Raw genomic sequence first — 18,641 nt, 5'->3', positions numbered from 1 at the left:
TAATTAAAATTTCAACAATCCTACACACAATTCTTAAAATGACGAAATTTAATGAAGATATCACACATTTAGACGCCATTTAACTGTACACATGTACTGGTACGTACATGTTACCGGTATATAATAATTTCACAGTAAACAGTGATTTGTTTGTCAATATGTAATATAGAAAATGTCAATGGTCAGACAAAATGCAATTAAGGAGTTTAAAAGAATTAAACAAGTGTTTTTGTTTTCCATTGAAGATTTCCACAGTTTTTGTTAGCAATCTCAGTGCAAAGTCCTCATTGTTCTGGATTACCTTTATCATTTCTGCATAAGACAAAAGTGTAGGAAGTTAATAAGCATAAAAGTGTGCACATGCTGATATGTCTTGCTTGCATTTTTAAATACCTTTTTGTCTAAGACTTTCAATGCAAATTCAATCGTTTTATTAATAAGGCCTAAAAAAAATAATGTTGTGTTTTCGATCACCCCCTTGAAATTTTGAAGGGACAGTAGGTAGGGATTTTTTTTTTTATATAAAAATACCCCGGAAAAAAAAACTTAAGTCCAAACCTAAAAATAATTTGGGCAGCACTTCCCCTAGGAAATTAGCTTTTTAAACCCAATTCCCCTATTTCAGGACCAAAAGTTTTGGGATTGTCAGAGAAAGAAATTGAGAAGATGTGGGGCAGATTCATTTATAGGAACATGAACCAAACATCATCCCAAACCTACAGATAGACAAATATATTATATACACTGCACCTGGCAGGACACCTTCTTTTGTCAAAGCATCTGTGGCTTTTCATCAGAATGTCTAAAGCGTTGATTGGCTGACCAGTTTCAGATGGATTAATATCAGGTTCATTTTGAAGAAGGGTCTGGCATGAAAATTTAATAAATTTAATTCCAAAAGATTGCATTGTTCCAACAGTTGTGTTATGTCATCAATCTCGGTCCAGTCATTTTTGCCGGTGGCCGAGCACAAAATTTGTGTTGTGTATTTTTTTTCATCGATGTTAGACATTGGATGAATTTCATTGCTAATGTCAAAAAAGGTGTTACTTTCTGTAAAATTTAGAAAATATTTTTTTCTCCGCGAAATGGTCACACTTTCCGCGTTGAACATTGAATAGGACGCGTTGTGTTGCCATGTTCAAACACTGACAAACGAAAATAACTACTGCGCATGCTCCCGCATATATAATTAGCCAAGAAGATTCCACTTTCCAGTACATTCTAAAAATAAGCCTCAAGTTTAAAATTAGCTTTGTTTTCTTTTGGGGCGATAAAAAGATCGAGGGACTTAGAATTTTTTATTTTCTTTCAGAAAAAACGGTCGGTAGGTATACAAATTATTTTTTTTCCCACATCAGCTTTAAAAACTTTTGAGTCGGGGGGTCTGAAGGATGGTCGGTCGGGTGACCGGAAACACAACATTTTTTTTTTAGGCCTAATTGAATTTGTGTTGAAAGTCTAAGAGAACAAGAATGTGTCCATAGTACACAGACGCCCCAATCGCACTTTCATTTTCTATGTTCAGTGGACACTGAAATTAGGGTCAAAAGTCTAATTTGGCATTAGAATTAGAAAGATCATATCATAAGGGACATGTGTACTAAGTTTCAAGTTGATAAGACTTCAACTTCATCAAAAGCTACCTGACCAAAAAATTTAACCTGAAGTGGGACAGACGGATGGACGAACGAATGGATTGACGAACGGACGTACAGACCAGAAAACATACTGTCCATAAATGGAGCATAGAAAAGTTATACACATGTATTATACACAATCAACATTATCAATGATCAATGTACATGGGCTAAAGGAACTTATATTCTGTCACAAGATGAACCTGGTACACAACCATGTACGCCATTAAACAATAATTTCAATTTAGTTAGCCTATTGCTTATAGTATCTCAGAAACAAGACCATGAAAACATAGCATAGATAAAATATTGCTTATAGTATCTGAGAAACAGATTTAACCATGAAAACGTAGCATTAACCAATGAACCATGAAAAAGAGGTCAAGGTCAAATGAACACTGCCAGATGCTCTTGTACACCTCAACATCATTCTATACACCAATATAAATATATAATGTTCACCTTTTCCTTATAGTATGAGAAACAAATTAAAACACAAATACTTAACATTGACCAATGAACCAGGAAAGTGAGGTCATCCTGAAATAAACATACCGACAGATATTTGCATCATATTAAATTTCATACACCAAATACAGTTGACCTTTGACTTAATAGTATCTGAGATTGGCTTGATTCTCCTCTTTGAACTCTGTTTAATTCATCCGGGATTAATACAAAAGGTCAAAAAGATATCTATTATATCAAAATGTCTCTTAGGAAGTTATAAACATATGAGAAGATACTATGAAGAAGGGGGGATAAAACATTAGCAAATTTTATTTACAAATGTTGTTCATGTCTTTATTTTATTTGCAATTCAATCTTTTCTTTCTCTCTTATTTTTTGCTATAATAGTCTTAAAAGATACACACCTAAAAAAGAATTCAAAAAAACAAAGAAAATAATTTTAGGATGAAAAAATTTACATAACAGTTCATCAATTCTGATGCAACTCAACCTTTTTGTGATTTGATCAACAAATCCTTCCAATCCAGATTCAAAGTGATAAAAATCTACCCAATTACCGCAAAGAACACTATAAAACCCCAATTACGTTATCGTCCAATGTCAAAAGTTCTCCAGGACATCGTTTTTAGAAAACAATCTCCAACCTTCCTAGTTCATTTATTCCCATTACGACGGAACAATAAAACGATGATTATTTTCATTAATGACTAACAGATAAGCCAAGGACGGGACAAAAAAATTACATAACCCCCGTACTAAATTGGGATTTATATGTAGTAATATTGATTAACTATTCCTTGTCATTTTTCGTTTAGCTTTTGATTCAATAACAGATTGTCTTCTGCTAATATCGAAAATACTCCATTAAAAACTCCTCATTAATTATTGATGTTGAAAGCTCAGTACTACTTTTGGACAAGCGAAGTGATTATAATATATATTAATTTTAATTAGAGAAAGATTGGTAAATTGCATCCATTTATCTTCTATAGAAAGAGGTAACAAAAGTTAACAAAGGTTAACTGGTGTATTGTCTATAATAAAATAACTATTGTTACCTTTCATCTTCAGGAGAGATCTTTTGTATACCATTTTCTCTTCACGAGAGATCTATTGTATACCGTTTTCTCTTCACGACAGATCTTTTGTATGTATATATGCATGTTTCTGTCATACCTTTATTTAAACAATACTGATGTAATCTAAGAATTATTTAAAAAGAATCTCATCACAATGGGTATCTTGCATGTACATAGACAATGTTTTTGTCATACCTGAAATTAAAGAATGCTGATGTAATTAATGAATTATTTAAAAGAATATTGTTACCCTTTCTCATCATCTTCAAGAGAGATCTTTTGTTTACCGTTTTCTCTTCACGACAGGTCTTTTGTTTGTATATAAGTATGATTCTGTCACACCTGAAATTAAAAACATGTGGATGTAATCTAAAAAAATATTTAAAAAGAATATTGCTTAGAAATTCTTCACGACCAGTCTTTGTATGCATATATGTTTATCGTTTTTCTTTTGTATGTATACATGTATGTTTCTGTCACACCTGTAATTAAAGAATTATTTAAAAAAAAATCTTGTTACCTTTTCTCAACACGACAGGTCTTTTGTATGTATATATGTATATGGTTTTTGTTTTGTATGTATATAGGCATATGTTTCTGTCAGACCTGAAATTGATTAATGCTTATGCAATCTAAGAATTATTTAAAAAGAATTATTGCTTCGATTTTCTTCATGATGTGTCTTTTGTATCAATATATGTATATATGGTTTTTCTTTCGTATGTATATATGTATGTTTCTGTCATACCTGACATTAAAGAATGATGATGTAATTCAAGAATTATTTAAAAAGAATATTGCTTAGAAACTTAAAATATTTTTAAAAAAGTTATACCTTTCCTCATCACATTGGGTCTAAAGTTTGTATGTTTCTGACATACCTGGAATTAAAGAACGCTTATGTAATCTACAAAGTATTGAAAAAGAATATTGTTACCTTTTTCTCATCACAACAGATCTTTTGTATCTATTATGTATATGGTTTTTCTTTTGTATGTATATATGTATGTTTCTGTCATACCTGAAATTAAAGAATGCTGATGTAATTTAAGAATTATTTAAAAAGAATATTGCTTAGATTTTTTTCATGATAGGTCTTTTGTATGTAAATTATATGTGTTTGTTTCTGTCATACCTGAAATTAAAGAATGCTGATGTAATCATGGTAATCTAGGAAATTATTTAAAAAGAATATTGCTTAGATTTTCTTCATGATCGATAGGTCTTTCGTATTGTAAATTATATGTGTTTGTTTCTGTCGTATCTGAAAGTAAATAATACTGATGAATTATTTCAAAAGAATATTGCTTAGAAAGTTAAACATGAAATATAACATTTATGTGTTTATTTGATTTTTGTGGTGTAGCCAATCTTTTCTAACAAATCCTATAGAAAATTTGTAATTTGTTGATGATTTAAATTTTTAGTTCACCTGTACCTTCAAAACCCACGAAAAGTGGTATACAACTATAATAATGAATCCACAGACGATGGAAGATGATGGATGCCAAGTGGTTGCAATTAAAAAGAGTCTGAGAATGGTACCAGTTGACATTCTGTGGGCCACTTATTATTTCGCAGGGGAACTAACTCAATATTTTTTTCTCAAAAAACAGTATGAAGCCCTTTTGACTGGAACAAGGTAATAATGCACCATGTAAATAATAAGTATTCTATAAAAATATAGTTATTCAACAACATGACCATCACTTTAATGATAAAATAATCTGTCAAGTTTTATCATTTAACCAAAAGCTAGGTCTTTGTTTGGTCAAGTTTTGTAATTGATAAAAACTAGATTAAAAATTCACAATTTCTGATAACATGCAAATACCTGTTATATCTTGTTTATCTATATGAAACAGATTTATGATTATAATTTATTTACAAATCAAATCCACATGCCTTTTAATAAAACAGGTTCCATGTGAAATAAAACATGTCACCTATAAAATAGCTTTGGGACTCGGCAACATTATTATTATTTTCCATATCTACTAGAATAGCCCTGTATCTTATTCCAAAATAAATAAACAAAATCTTTATTTTTGCTTTTTTTTTTCCATCAATACTTAATTACCCTTTTTGTTCATCTATTTCAATCCATTGTCTTTTCTTTGCTTTTGTTCAGTTTGGGCATTAATATTTTTTTAATTTTCCAGCTAGAAAGACGGAGTACAAGTTCTGATGGAAGACTACCTGAACCCCCCTTTTTAGAAAAAAAATCCTCTTAATTAAAGATATCACAACTTTTGTTTTTGGCACCAGAAAAAATATTTTGTTAAATCTTTTTAATTTCATCTAATTCAAACAAAAAGTCAGGAATCTGATGTTCAGTAGTTGTCATATGTTATTTTGGTTCATAAGTGTTTCTCATTTCTAGTTTTTTATTTAGATTAGACCGTTGGTTTTCCCATTTGAATAGTTTTACACTAGTGATTTTAGGTGCCCATTATAGCTTACTATTCAGTGAGAGCCAAGGCTCCGTGTTAAAGACCGTACTATGACCTATAATGGTTTACTTTTATAAATTGTGACTTTGATTGGGAGTCGTCTCATTGGCACTCATACCACATACCTCATCTTCTTATATCTAAATCTATATGTGTTGACTGAAATGGTTTTCAATTTCTCAATTGGTACATGTACTATATGATATCAAAATTGAAAACTTTTTTCAAAGAAATAAGTAACATTGAATGATTAAATCCATTAAATTGTAAATCTCTCTGTCCTATTATCATGTTTTTATAATTTACTATAAAAACACGGTCAATTTGTTGGTAATTTGACCTTGTCACAAATTAACCCTTAAATTCCAATTTCATTTCATTTAATGTCATAAAAACATGCCTTAAATAGCAGAAAATATCATTTTGACCTGCTGGTCATTAAAAAGTGACCCTTTAACAATAGCCTTGCTGGACATGCACATGTTGGTCTGACATGCGTTTTGATCGTAGGTGAGCAATTCTATACCTTAGGGTCAAAGGCGAATAATCAATACCTGATTTAACATCTCAGGTGAAAAATAGCAGTGGGAGTTGAAAAAAACGAGATGACAAAAACATGTTTAAAATACACTATAATTACTTAAATTATACTGAGGGACTCTTTTTTATGGATCATTAACTTTTCTATAGGTGTCAATCTGTCTTTTTTATGACAGTTAAATGGTGTTGGGTCCTTATTGGATTAAAAAACTAATGAATAGATCAAAGTGACCATTTCCTGTATTTGATTATAGGTTTCAATTTTCTAATGATGATCTACTGACCAGTTATATAATAGTACTCTGGCCAGAGAATATTGATAGAACAAACAACTGACGGTATTGAGTGCTCTTTTGTTAATTTTATTTCTTCAAATTGATTTGATTAGTAATATTCAAATTACTTTGTTGTATGATTTTTTTTAATCACAGTTCTACCACTTCTAATAGTATTTTTTTCACTCTTCTCTACATGGCATGCTTTTGAGATTTCACTTGCATGGTACTTGATATTTTGCCCATAATATACTTCTCTCTATTCATTATTGTCTGCCATAAATGGTTATCACATATGTTTCTGTTAAATTTTGACCTCACAAGAGAAACATTCTAATGCTAAAAAGCAGAAATGGAAAAAAAAAATGAAAAAAAAAATGAAAAATGGAAAAAAAAAAAAAAAAGAAGCAGAAATGACTGTAAATTGTATATCATTATTAGTTCAAGTGTTGAAAATTTGGGGTTAAATGTCATATTTCCCAATACAGAAGTAAGGTCATAAAGATGTGTTTGATTTTTATTATCACTGAAATTTATATAAAATTGTGCGGTCTTGGACTTTTAAAAAATAAAGACTAAATGTTTAACCCAGCCACATCTGATGTGTCTGTCCCAAGTCAGGAGCCTAGGTTCTATTTCATAAAACTTTAAATTAGTACTTGGAGAACAAAATTTATGCTCGAAACTCTAAATCCAGTATTTGGATTGGTTGATTCCTGAGTCTGAGTACAAAATCACGCTCAACAGGTTTATGACTGCTAGTAGTTTAGTGGTAGGTTTATTCCTGTCTGTTCTATATTTTTTTGTAAATTGATTTGTTATAAAAAAAAAATTCACGTTTTCATGTCTGGGCCTTTACAGTATGGGGTTTTCTCATTGTTGAAGGCAGTATAACTGCATTCAATTGCTTACATCCATTTCATTTGAACTCTGGTGGATAGTTGTCTCATTGACAATCATACCAAATATCCTTATTTTTATATTACCTATTTCATGTGATTTCAGTCTCTTGTTCATCCAAAATCTATAACAATCATGTTCCAATTAATATATAACCTTGACCTTGCCTGGATTCTTTCACATTGGAAGCACATAGTTTCTTGTTTTCTTCTTTTGAGTTAATCCTGTAAAATATTTCAATTCCATCGATTAAAGTTGCACTATTTTGACAGTACATGAACTAATCTTTAACCTGACTGATGAGAGTGCTGTATTTTCACTGTATTTTCACTGAAAAAAACATGATGCCCTTAACTAGGGCATAAAAAGGATCAATGAGCATCCAATCCTCCCCTAAATCTGGGACAAAGGTATTTAGAACTTTCTTTTACTGCACTCAACATGCACACTTGTTAGGTGGTTGACTTTTCTTTCACAAAACATACTGATTGCGAGATTTGGGACTTTTCTGTCAACAAATTAAATTGACACTAAGCTTGTTACCTTCTTCTCTTATTCTATGACTTGTATTACCTTATTCCTTTATTTTCCAAAGGTAGTGCTTTTCTGTTTATCCACATATACTGTCATGAAGTGTTATTTTCTTTTACTGAAATGAGACCATCAAAAGGTTTTGGATTTTTAATTTTCACAGAGGACCAAAAACCCCCCTAGTTTTTTTGGGGGGTTTGTGTTGCTTAGTCTTTAGTTTATGTTGTATCTTGTGTACTATTATTTTTCTTTTTTCTTTTTTAGCCATGGCATGGTCAATTTATTTGGCAGCAGTCCTTTTGCGCCAATTACTGTTTTTCAGCAAAAAAAGTTGTGGCGCAAAAGGACACATTTTTGGCGCAAGCGGATCTCTCCCGTCTATTTTTGATCTGTGAGTTTGATTATCCCTCCAGTGTCTATTTCCTCTCTTTTATTAACAAAAGTAAGGTCTTTTGTATCTTTTCAATTAACAACTCCAGTTTATCAAAATCTTCAAAGCGTTGAAAATTAATCTGCCTCTTAAGGAATAAAAATCTGTGAGGGTGATAATAATCTATTTTATCTAACATTAAAATGTGAGTTCAATAATAAAAACAAGAGAAATGTCAAAACATTCCATTATAATACCTGATAACAGCACTTAATATTCATGCTAATCAAAAAGGGCATCAAGTATTTTTCCAAAAACATATTTGCTTTACCGTAATCAAAGTTTTATTCTTATACAAAGGTGGAACTCTTTCTAAAAGTTTCATGTAAACTTAACATTACCAAATAAAGGTTTGAATAGTCAGCTGTATCAATCTGCAAAATTGAACCTGTCAGACAGACATTTTAGAATATTTGACATTAGCATGTTAAATTCATGTTTGAATTGAAATCCGTTTGGTTTTGCTTTCTCATTTTCTAGATTGTACTCAATATTTGACATAAATGTATGTTAATCTCATTTTTGGAATAAAATAAGTTTGTTTTTGTTCTTCACATCTTTTTAAATTTTTTAAATTCATGTTTATGTTTTTGTTTTCACACATTTTCTTTCTTCAGATCATACTATGACAATTATGATTTTGACAGCTGTACGTTATGTTTATGCCAGTTATATTTATCAGACATAACTTCACTAAATCTGATTTTTTTTTCGCCAAACATTTGACATATTCATCAGTTTTGTATCTTCTTTAACTTTGAATCATTCTTTTATTCACATAAAAATATTTTTTACAAATTAGGACAATGCTAAAATGTCTAAATTTATTAATATAGTAGAAAATGGCCATTAATAAATTTGGACATCCATAAATTTCAATTAGGGTAAATAAATTAAAATATAACAGTACACTTGACAGATATGAATGTTTTAATTGAAATATGTGTCCTGTTTTCATGTTTGTTTTGCCAAAAAAATAATGATCTTTTATTCATTGTGTCAATCACAGTGAACTTGTATATTTTTCTTACATTTATCAATATTTGTCATTTCTTATATATATATATGTATACAACAACCTTTGTCCATTGTCCTTAAACAATATATTTTCAATATGTTTAAAAAAAAAAAAAAATTTAGTAAATAAAGACTGAAACACTCAGAGGCTTAATGATTTCTTAATGTTAGTTTACTAAATTTCGTTATATACAATCAGTTGTATAGAAATTGACTTAAAAGTGAGAGACAGGAAGAGGAGGGGGGGGGGGGGGGGGAGGTGTCAAACTCTTGAAAGTAAAAAGCCAAGCAAAAAAATCTTTTATATTCAAAGTCTAGTCAGTGTCTTCCTTCAATTTTATTTTATATTTTCATTTATTTTTTCATTCCTCCCCCTGGCTCCTAGGTAATTGACTGCGAAAAAGACATATCATTTATTTTTTCACTATAGTATTTCAAATGAAAACCAAATGCATACCACTTTGTGTATTAAAACCAATTAAGAACATTTAGAGACTTAAAGGTTAGGAAAAACAATAAAATCTCATTACCAAAATATAATTCTGTGTTTGTCTGATCCGGGCTTTAAATGTTATCTTTAGATGCAAGTTTGTAGGAAAACCTTAAGGCTAAATAGAAACAACAAATTCAAAATTAAAAATGCTTAAATGCATCTTCTGGGATTTAATTCCATTTATTATCATTTTTGTAATGCATTATGCCTAATCAAAGATGTTAAAACGATTCTTTGCAATCAGATATATAAACCCTTAAACAATACGATTAAAACATAAACAATATAGCTGAATCCCTATAGACCCAAACAAAACTGCCAGGTACAGAAAACGGAAAAGGTAATTATTTATTGGGAAGATTAATATCATTTATTTTATTTCTTCCAATGTTTAATTGTAATCATTTCATTTATACTGCATTTATAGTGCATTACTTTTTGATAATAAAATTTAACAGTACATGCTTTGTCTTCGTTTATGATTTTGTTAATATTACCAAGGTTAAATAAAATCAAAGGTTACACCGACCACATCAAGTCAACAACAAACAGTTGAAAAAACAAGAATGTGTCCAAAGTACGTACACGGATGCCCCACTCGCACTATCATTTTCCATGTTCCATGGACTTTGAAATTGGGTAAATATCTAATTTGGCATTAAAATTAGAAAGATTATACTATAGGGAACATGTGTACTAAGTTTCAAGTTGATTGGACTTCAATTTCATCAAAAACTACCTTGACCAAAAACTTTAACCTGAAGCGGGACGAACAAACGGATAGACGAACGATCAAACGAACAAACAAACGGACAGAGCCACAGATCAGAAAACATAATGCCCCTCTACTATCGTAGGTGGGGCATAAAAAATATCTTAAAGTTAAATTCACAAGACATACAGGCACAGTAATACACATACAAAATTAAATATAATGAAACAGTAAGAGATACAGTGTACTGTAAATTGGTTTTACAGCAGATTTCATTGAGTATGTAGCCAAAGGTAGTATCTTTGGTTAGCTTGCTTGTTAGCTGAACCGTGAATTCATTATCAGGTCAGGTATACTACCCTTCTTTCGAAGTAGCCTAGTCCAACAGACAGATAGATTGGTTATCTGCCGGACTAGTCTACTCTTAAAGGAGGGTAGTTTACCTGACCTAACAATGACTTCACGGTTCAGCTAACAAGCAAGCTAACCAACGATATTACCTTTGGATACACACTCAATAAAATCTGCTGTAAAATAAACAAAATAATAGGTGGGATTATTTTGAGAAAGCTTTTGAAATATGAGTTTGGTGCAAATTTCTTAGTCTACCTCAGAATCATTCATTTTCGTGGCGACTAATTTTCATAAATTAAGGAAAGTTACAATTTCATGTATATTTGAATGCTAAGTTTTACCATTGTCTGTATTTAAGCCTATAAAACATTTGGAATTCCTTGGGCACTTAAATCGTGGGTGACCAGTATTCAAGAAACCAACGGAAATTGATATCCCACAAATTGTAATGAATCAACAGACTTACAGTATTTAAAAATTGATGCTGTAATTGCAGGTTAATTTGTAAGAGTTGTTCCCCTTAGGAAAAGATAGATAATTGGGAACTACCCTACCATTTTGAATACTTTTTCCTTTATTTAGGAAAATGTTAGACTCAGCTTAAGGATGTCTGATTGTCATGTTTTGGAATTTTTGTCAGATTTTCGGAATCCTCTTGTTTTATCCATTTGAATACCTTAAAAAAATTTCCCCATGAACCCCCATTTTTCTTTTTATAAATCTTTTACATGTATAATTATAAGTCATTTGTAAAAGTCTAATAAAATTTTAATTGTTTTCCAATAGTATTTGAGAACTTCAACTGGTCAATGATAAAGCTATGAAAAACCAAGAGAGAACATTTTCCCGCCAAAATTCCAATGGTTAATAACTCGACAACAAGCACATTGACCCCTATGTTTTTTTGGCGTTTTTGACTTCTCAATTTTTTCCCTATCAATAAATACTAGTTTTATGAAAAGTTATTTATTTTGAAACTGAGCAGTGAACATCCTTAAGGTCAAATAATACAACAAAAAGTGTGCAGGCAATTCTAATGAGAACCTAAAATGTTACACTTTATATTTAGGTTTAAAAAAGGATACAAATCTTGAATTTTTTCACATTTCATTCCCAAATTCTTTTCAAAGTTGGTAACTAAAATTTGGTAGGATTTGCTTACAGGATTTAAATAAAACAAATCTGTGTTCTTCCAAAAAAAATAATAGAAAGATTACAAAAGAAGTAAAATGATATTTAAAAAAACAAATCATATTGTTTAGTAGAACAAAATGTAGTAATATTAACCCTAAGATAAAATTCCAGAATTTAGACATTTCCAGTAGTTGTCATTTGTTGATGTGGTTCATAAGTGGTTCTTAAGTTTCTCGTTATTTATATATATTAGACCGTCAGTTTTCCTGTTTGTATGGTTTTACACTAGTTATTTTTGGGACCCTTTATACTTGCTGTTCCATGCATGTGAGCCAAGGATCTGTGTTGAAGACCGTACTTTGATCTATAATGGTTAACTTTTACAATTTGTGATTTGGATGAAGACTTGTCTTATTGGCACTCATACCACATCTATATATCTATTATTTGATTGCCAACTTAGAAATATAATTTTTATTTGTTTAATGTAATTATTAAATCAATCATATGACTTAAAATGCAGTACACTTACAGTTGTTGCATTTTTCTTATATTTCTATTTTTTTACCAGTATGCCGGCAGGATCAATCTGAAAAGAACCCAACTATAAATTTAATTTCAGGTAATTCAAATAAACACATACTATGGGAGATAACTTCAGACTTTTTTTAAAAATTATTGTGAAATTATTGGGATGCATTATTTTGAGGGAACTTGTGTGTGAATACAAATGTTAATATATCTATTCAGACTGGTTTTATTTAATAAAAATAACAGTCATCCTCATTAAGTTTTAACTAAATCAAAAATAAAACAAACGGTCTCTTCAATACAAATTAACACACAACATATGTTAAACAAGAATGTGTCCATAGTACACGGATGCCCCACTCGCACTATCATTTTACATGTTCACTGGACCGTGAAATTGGGGTCAATACTTTAATTTGGCATTAAAATTAGAAAGATCATATCATATAGGGAACATGTGTACTAAGTTTCAAATTGATTGGACTTCAACTTCATCAAAAACTACCTCGACCAAAAACTTTAACCTGAAGCGGGACAAACGAACAGACGAACGGAGGCACAGACCAGAAAACATAATGCCCCTCTACTATCGTAGGTGGGGCATAAAAACAACAAGGCGAATTGTTTTATTGAAGTTGATAATTAGTGCATTTGTACTCAACAAACCTCTGTTAAATACAAATAAACAGAATATAAGTATCTTCACAGAATTTTCTAAAACATTCCAAAATAATAAACAAAGAGCAAATTAAACAGCATAATTTGTTCTTTATTAACACTTTTTAACATGATTGTGATACTGAAGGAAAATAACTTGAACTTTTGCAGTTTTACTACAAAAAGAACAAATATCTTATTATTTATGTAACATACAAACTCCACCATGAATCAGTAACTAGTTTTCTAGCTATCAACAGAATTTAAGTGGAGTTACATCCCTTGGGTATAACATTGGAAAGCATGCAAACTGGTTGATTTATATAATTGACCTAACAAATCTAAAAGTGTGGTGCATGTATGAAAAGTCTAATTACATGATGGTAATGAAAAATTATACAAGCCTTAATTAAATAAAAAATTATCCAAACTTTTTGTTAAAGTTGAGCACAATATTACGAATTGCATTCGGTTTATTAAACTAGAGGCTCTCAAAAGCCTGTAGCGCTCACCTGATTCTACTTTGGTTTTTGAAATTATGTAAAAAAATAAAATTTGGCTACAAAGTAACAACACTTGACCAGCACCTCATTAAGAAAGAAACATTTATACTATGTTTGCTTTCTTCAATTCAGTAGTTCTCTAAAAGAAGACATTTGTATGTATTTCCCATAGGGTCCTATGTTAAACCAAGTCCCCTTCTGGAAGCCACCTTAGTTGATGGATTAACTACAAAGTAACAACACTTGGTCAGCATGTCATAAGGAACATTCATGCTATGTTTGACTTCATTCCATTCAGTGGTTCTCTAAAAGAAGACATTTGTATGTATTTCCCATTGGGTCCTATGTTAAACTAAGTCCCCCGCTGGCAGCCATCTTGGATGATTGATCGGCTACAAAGTAACAACACTTGGTCAGCACCTCCTAGGGAAAATTCATGCCATGTTTGGTTTCATTCCATTCAGTGGTTCTCTAAAAGAATACATTTGTATGGATTTCCTATAGGGTTCTATGTTAAACTAAGTCCCCTGCTGGCGGCCATCTTTAATGATGGATCAGCTACAAAGTAACAACACTGGGTCAGCACCTTATAAGGAACATTCATGCCATGTTTGGTTTCATTCCATACAGTGGTTCACTGAAAGAAGTCATTTGTATGCATTTCCCATAGGGTTCTATGTTAAACTAAGTCCCCCCCTGGCGGCCATCTTTAATGATGGATCGGCTACAAAGTAACAACACTTGGTCAGCACCTTATAAGGAACATTCATGCCATGTTTGGTTTCATTCCATACAGTGGTTCACTGAAAGAAGTCATTTGTATGCATTTCCTATAGGGTCCTATGTTTAACTAAGTCCCCCGCTGGTGGCCATCTTGGATGATGGATCGGCTACAAAGTAACAACACTGGGTCAGCACCTTGTAAGGAACATTCATGCCATATTTGGTTTCATTCCATTCAGTGGTTCTTTAAATGAAGTCATTTGTATGCATTTTCCATAGGGTCCAATGTTAAACTAAGCCCCCCGCTGGCGGCCATCTTGGATGATGGATCGACTACAAAGGAACAACACTTGGTCAGCACCTTATAAGGAGCATTCATGCCATGTTTGGTTTCATTCCATTCAGTGGTTCTCTAAAAGAAGTCATTTGTATGCATTTCCAACAGGGTCCAATGTTAAACTAAGTCCCCCGCTGGCGGCCATCTTGGATGATGGATTGGCAACAAAGTAACAACACTTGGTCAGCACCTTATAAGGAAGATTCATACCATGTTTGGTTTTATTCCATTCAATGGTTCTCTAAACACTGAATGTTATATTGCAAATAGGATAAATCTTGTTTTATTTAAGTTGTAACATACAATAACTACCATGAATAAGTTTTGCATGGACGAATTTGTGTCGAGAGTTATTTCCCTTGGCTGCAAAGTTCAAGAGCAAACTGGTTGATTTTTTGTATTTGACTAACCCAAATTTAAAACTCTGGTATATCTAGACTTTACAGCACAGGTTTTGATCAATGTTAAAGGATGTAGTGTAGTGCCCTATAATTGCTTATATCTTCATAATTTGAAATCTGGTGGACAGTTGTCTTATTTGCAATTATACCACATCCCCTTATTTTCATATAGGTAAATAACAGTGTACCCTGATCATAATATCCAGTGAAGATAAAATTGAGAATGGAAATCGGGAATGCGTCAAAGAGACAACAACCCGACCATAGAAAAAAAAAAAGAAGAAAAAAAAGAGATGTTTATTATTATTTCACTAACCTTTATGATGAAGAGAAACAATGATAGCACTGATTCATTGATGTATACAGTTGTTCCTCTGTAATTAATTCTACTATTAACTTACACAATTTATCTTCTTTTTCACTAATGCCAATGTAATGCCTTTTAATGCAGATAACTAAATGCAATAACATTTTACCATCCAAAACCTGAAATTTAAAAAAAATAACATTTTATTTTCTAAACTCCAATTGGTAACCTCAAGGTACCCAACTTGCACAGAGTACCCAAATTGCACCTACTCAACATAAACAACTATGAAATTCTTGATAAAAGTTTTCTTTGCAACTAAACAATTTGTATTTAGATTATTTGAAATAATACACATCTTACAAAATAGGTGAATATATTCAAATATATTCTAAACGTTCACAATTTATATCAACAGATGAAGCTTTCACTGGAAAAGAAAAATGTATGTAAATGGCGGGGCCATGTGATGTTTACAAAAAGTCATCTTTTAAAATGAACATTTGTTTGTGGATGTTTAATTTCGTCATTTATCTGAAGTCTGCATACAATTTTAAGTACATAGAACATTTGTCGTTTGTTGGACATTATATTTCATAGTTAACCCGTACCTACGAAATCTAAAACAATTGGTATCAAATGAATAATAATGAATCCACAGTATTACATGTAGTACAATATAGAACCTTAATAGTCTGAATAAAAGTCAAATTTCGTATGACAGGAAACTTATAAAACCCAATATGATGCAATATCTTGAGTCAAAATTTTCTTTTTTTTCTTTATTTTCAAATTCAATAATGATTTTCTTCAAAAATTCTATAACAACTTTGTCTTTACACAAACAATTTGTAATATTATCTTAACCCCAAAATTTTATCAAGTTCTGATTTTTTTGCTCCTGAATTTTTTACTGACTTACAGGTAAAAAATTCTGTAATAAATTTACCCCAAAATTATATTGATTTGACACTTAAATCTGTGTCATTTTACCCAAAAGAACTACTAATCAAACCTGAAATTATCTAGCAACTTTTTCTAAATATAATTAAAAGTATTAAAAAATCTTAATAAATCTAGCTATTTCTAATTAAACTACAGGTATGTCAATTTGAACACTTTATGTTTCTCCAGCGCTAGCACTATTTGCTTTACAAAGTCAAGAATTTAATTGGTGTGTACCGAAAAGTTACTCTATAACTGTTTCCCCAAATATAATTAAAACAACAAGTTATTCAAGAGTTTCATTCTGTATCCATGGTATCTAAGAATATATATTTAAAAAGTATGGCTATCAAATTATAGAAGATACCAAAATTTCCACCAAATTGATATAGAAATTGAGATTTGAGTAAAATCTTTAAAAACTCCATATTAATTCATATTTGTGATTATTACATTTTGGCAGATGTGATTTTTATCTCACAGATGCAGAATAAAGATTAAAGATAACATCCAATTGTTTAAATAGGTCAAAACATAATCAGCATTTTAACCTTAAAATGCAATTCTCTCCCATCACCAATCCGAGATCAGAAATCGAACATACAATTAAAAAGACGAGATTCACACTAAAAAGATGTAAGGTGAAAAGTCAAGAAGACTTGTGGCCAATTGGATTTAAAATGTCTCATCCTTTTAAAAACGAACAAAAGCAATGAATTAAAAAATTTCAATGATTTGTAAATTAGCATTTAATTTTTATCAAGTCTGACATTATTTCACCTTCCGTGGCGATTCATCCCTTAAATGTTTTGTGACGATAACCTAAAACAGCTGCTTCAATTAAAGGTGTTTTGCATAAAGAAGACACCGAAAGTCTTTTTCGGAAAATCATCCTTTTCATTGATCTGTCAAAGTAAGATTTCTACTTCCAATACCAAAAAGCATCCACGATAATAAATTCGGCTATTGAACACAGCTTTTTGACCCCTACAGGCGTGATGTTATTGATATTTCTGACCTGTCCACGAGGATGACCAATGGAGCAGGTCATCCTCTTGTTGGAGTGGTCATTATACAAACAGATGGCTGAAGATGGACAATGGTCAACACTGACCAGTGGTCATCATCAGAGAAGAGATAAAAACCATTGTTTTCTAAAGTGTAACCGTGTTATTTACAGAGCAAAATTAGAATTTTTGAACTGCTATCATAAGGGCTCTTGTCTGGCCATAAATAATGAAAACCTATTAAATTTTTCATATTTTTGACAAAGGATGCACAGACCATTATGAAAATTACAACTTAGACAAAGACTTTTAGAATGCTATCTTTTAATATCGATAAAAAAAAAAAAAAAAAAAAAATTTTAAGTTTGGGTTTTCCATTTTTTATCTTATGAAATTCTAAAAATAAAATGGTATATTTACGATTTTTATAATCTAATATGTCTTTATTTTTAATTCAAAAAGTTGTTCTACTGAAAGCAAAATGGGCTCATTACTTTATGTTTTTTTTTTTTTTTAAATTAGAGTATTTTATTTGTGCCACAAGGTTATAAATTTAAATTGTGTCAACAAATAAATATTTATTTTGCTCCATTTATCAGTTTAAAAAAAAAGACAATTTAGGTTTCACAGCAAGTTTTTATATCAAATATGAAAGTTTGAGTAGTATCCCCTTGTATCTAATGAGTTCATACTCATTTCTCATGCAAAACTTAAAGGGGAAAAAAAACACCTGTATAATGTTCACATGTTTCAGGTGATAAGATGGAGATAACTTGATCTAAAACAAACAGACAAAAAAAGCAACACAGTTATATAATGCAATGTATTGAAACATGGAGACATTATTTTAGCTTCATTATGCTTATATATAGCATTGAACAACACAACAATGCCTCTGTAAACGGGTAATGTTCACTAAAACCAAAGTTTTTGACGGAATTGCAAAAAACTCAAAAGCTGTCTATTGGGTCAAATGTATAGGACAACCTTGGTCAAATATTGTATAGAAATACTGTCAGGTGAATAAATCTGGTATCTTTTTTCAGAATATTATATATATTAATTTTAAATGTTTATAACTTTTTTAACTTTTTATCACATACATGTACCTTGAACAGATTTATCTTTATAACACATTGAGATATACAAACAAAAACTGAATATATGCTAAATAAGTGCAAATATTTGTTTTTGTTTGTAT

Source organism: Mytilus galloprovincialis, chromosome 12 (genome assembly GCF_965363235.1).
Source record: "Mytilus galloprovincialis chromosome 12, xbMytGall1.hap1.1, whole genome shotgun sequence".
In the NCBI taxonomy this organism is placed as follows: Eukaryota; Metazoa; Mollusca; class Bivalvia; order Mytilida; family Mytilidae; genus Mytilus; species Mytilus galloprovincialis.
The sequence above is the reverse complement of the archived record's forward strand: the minus strand, read 5'-3'. Positions refer to the sequence as shown.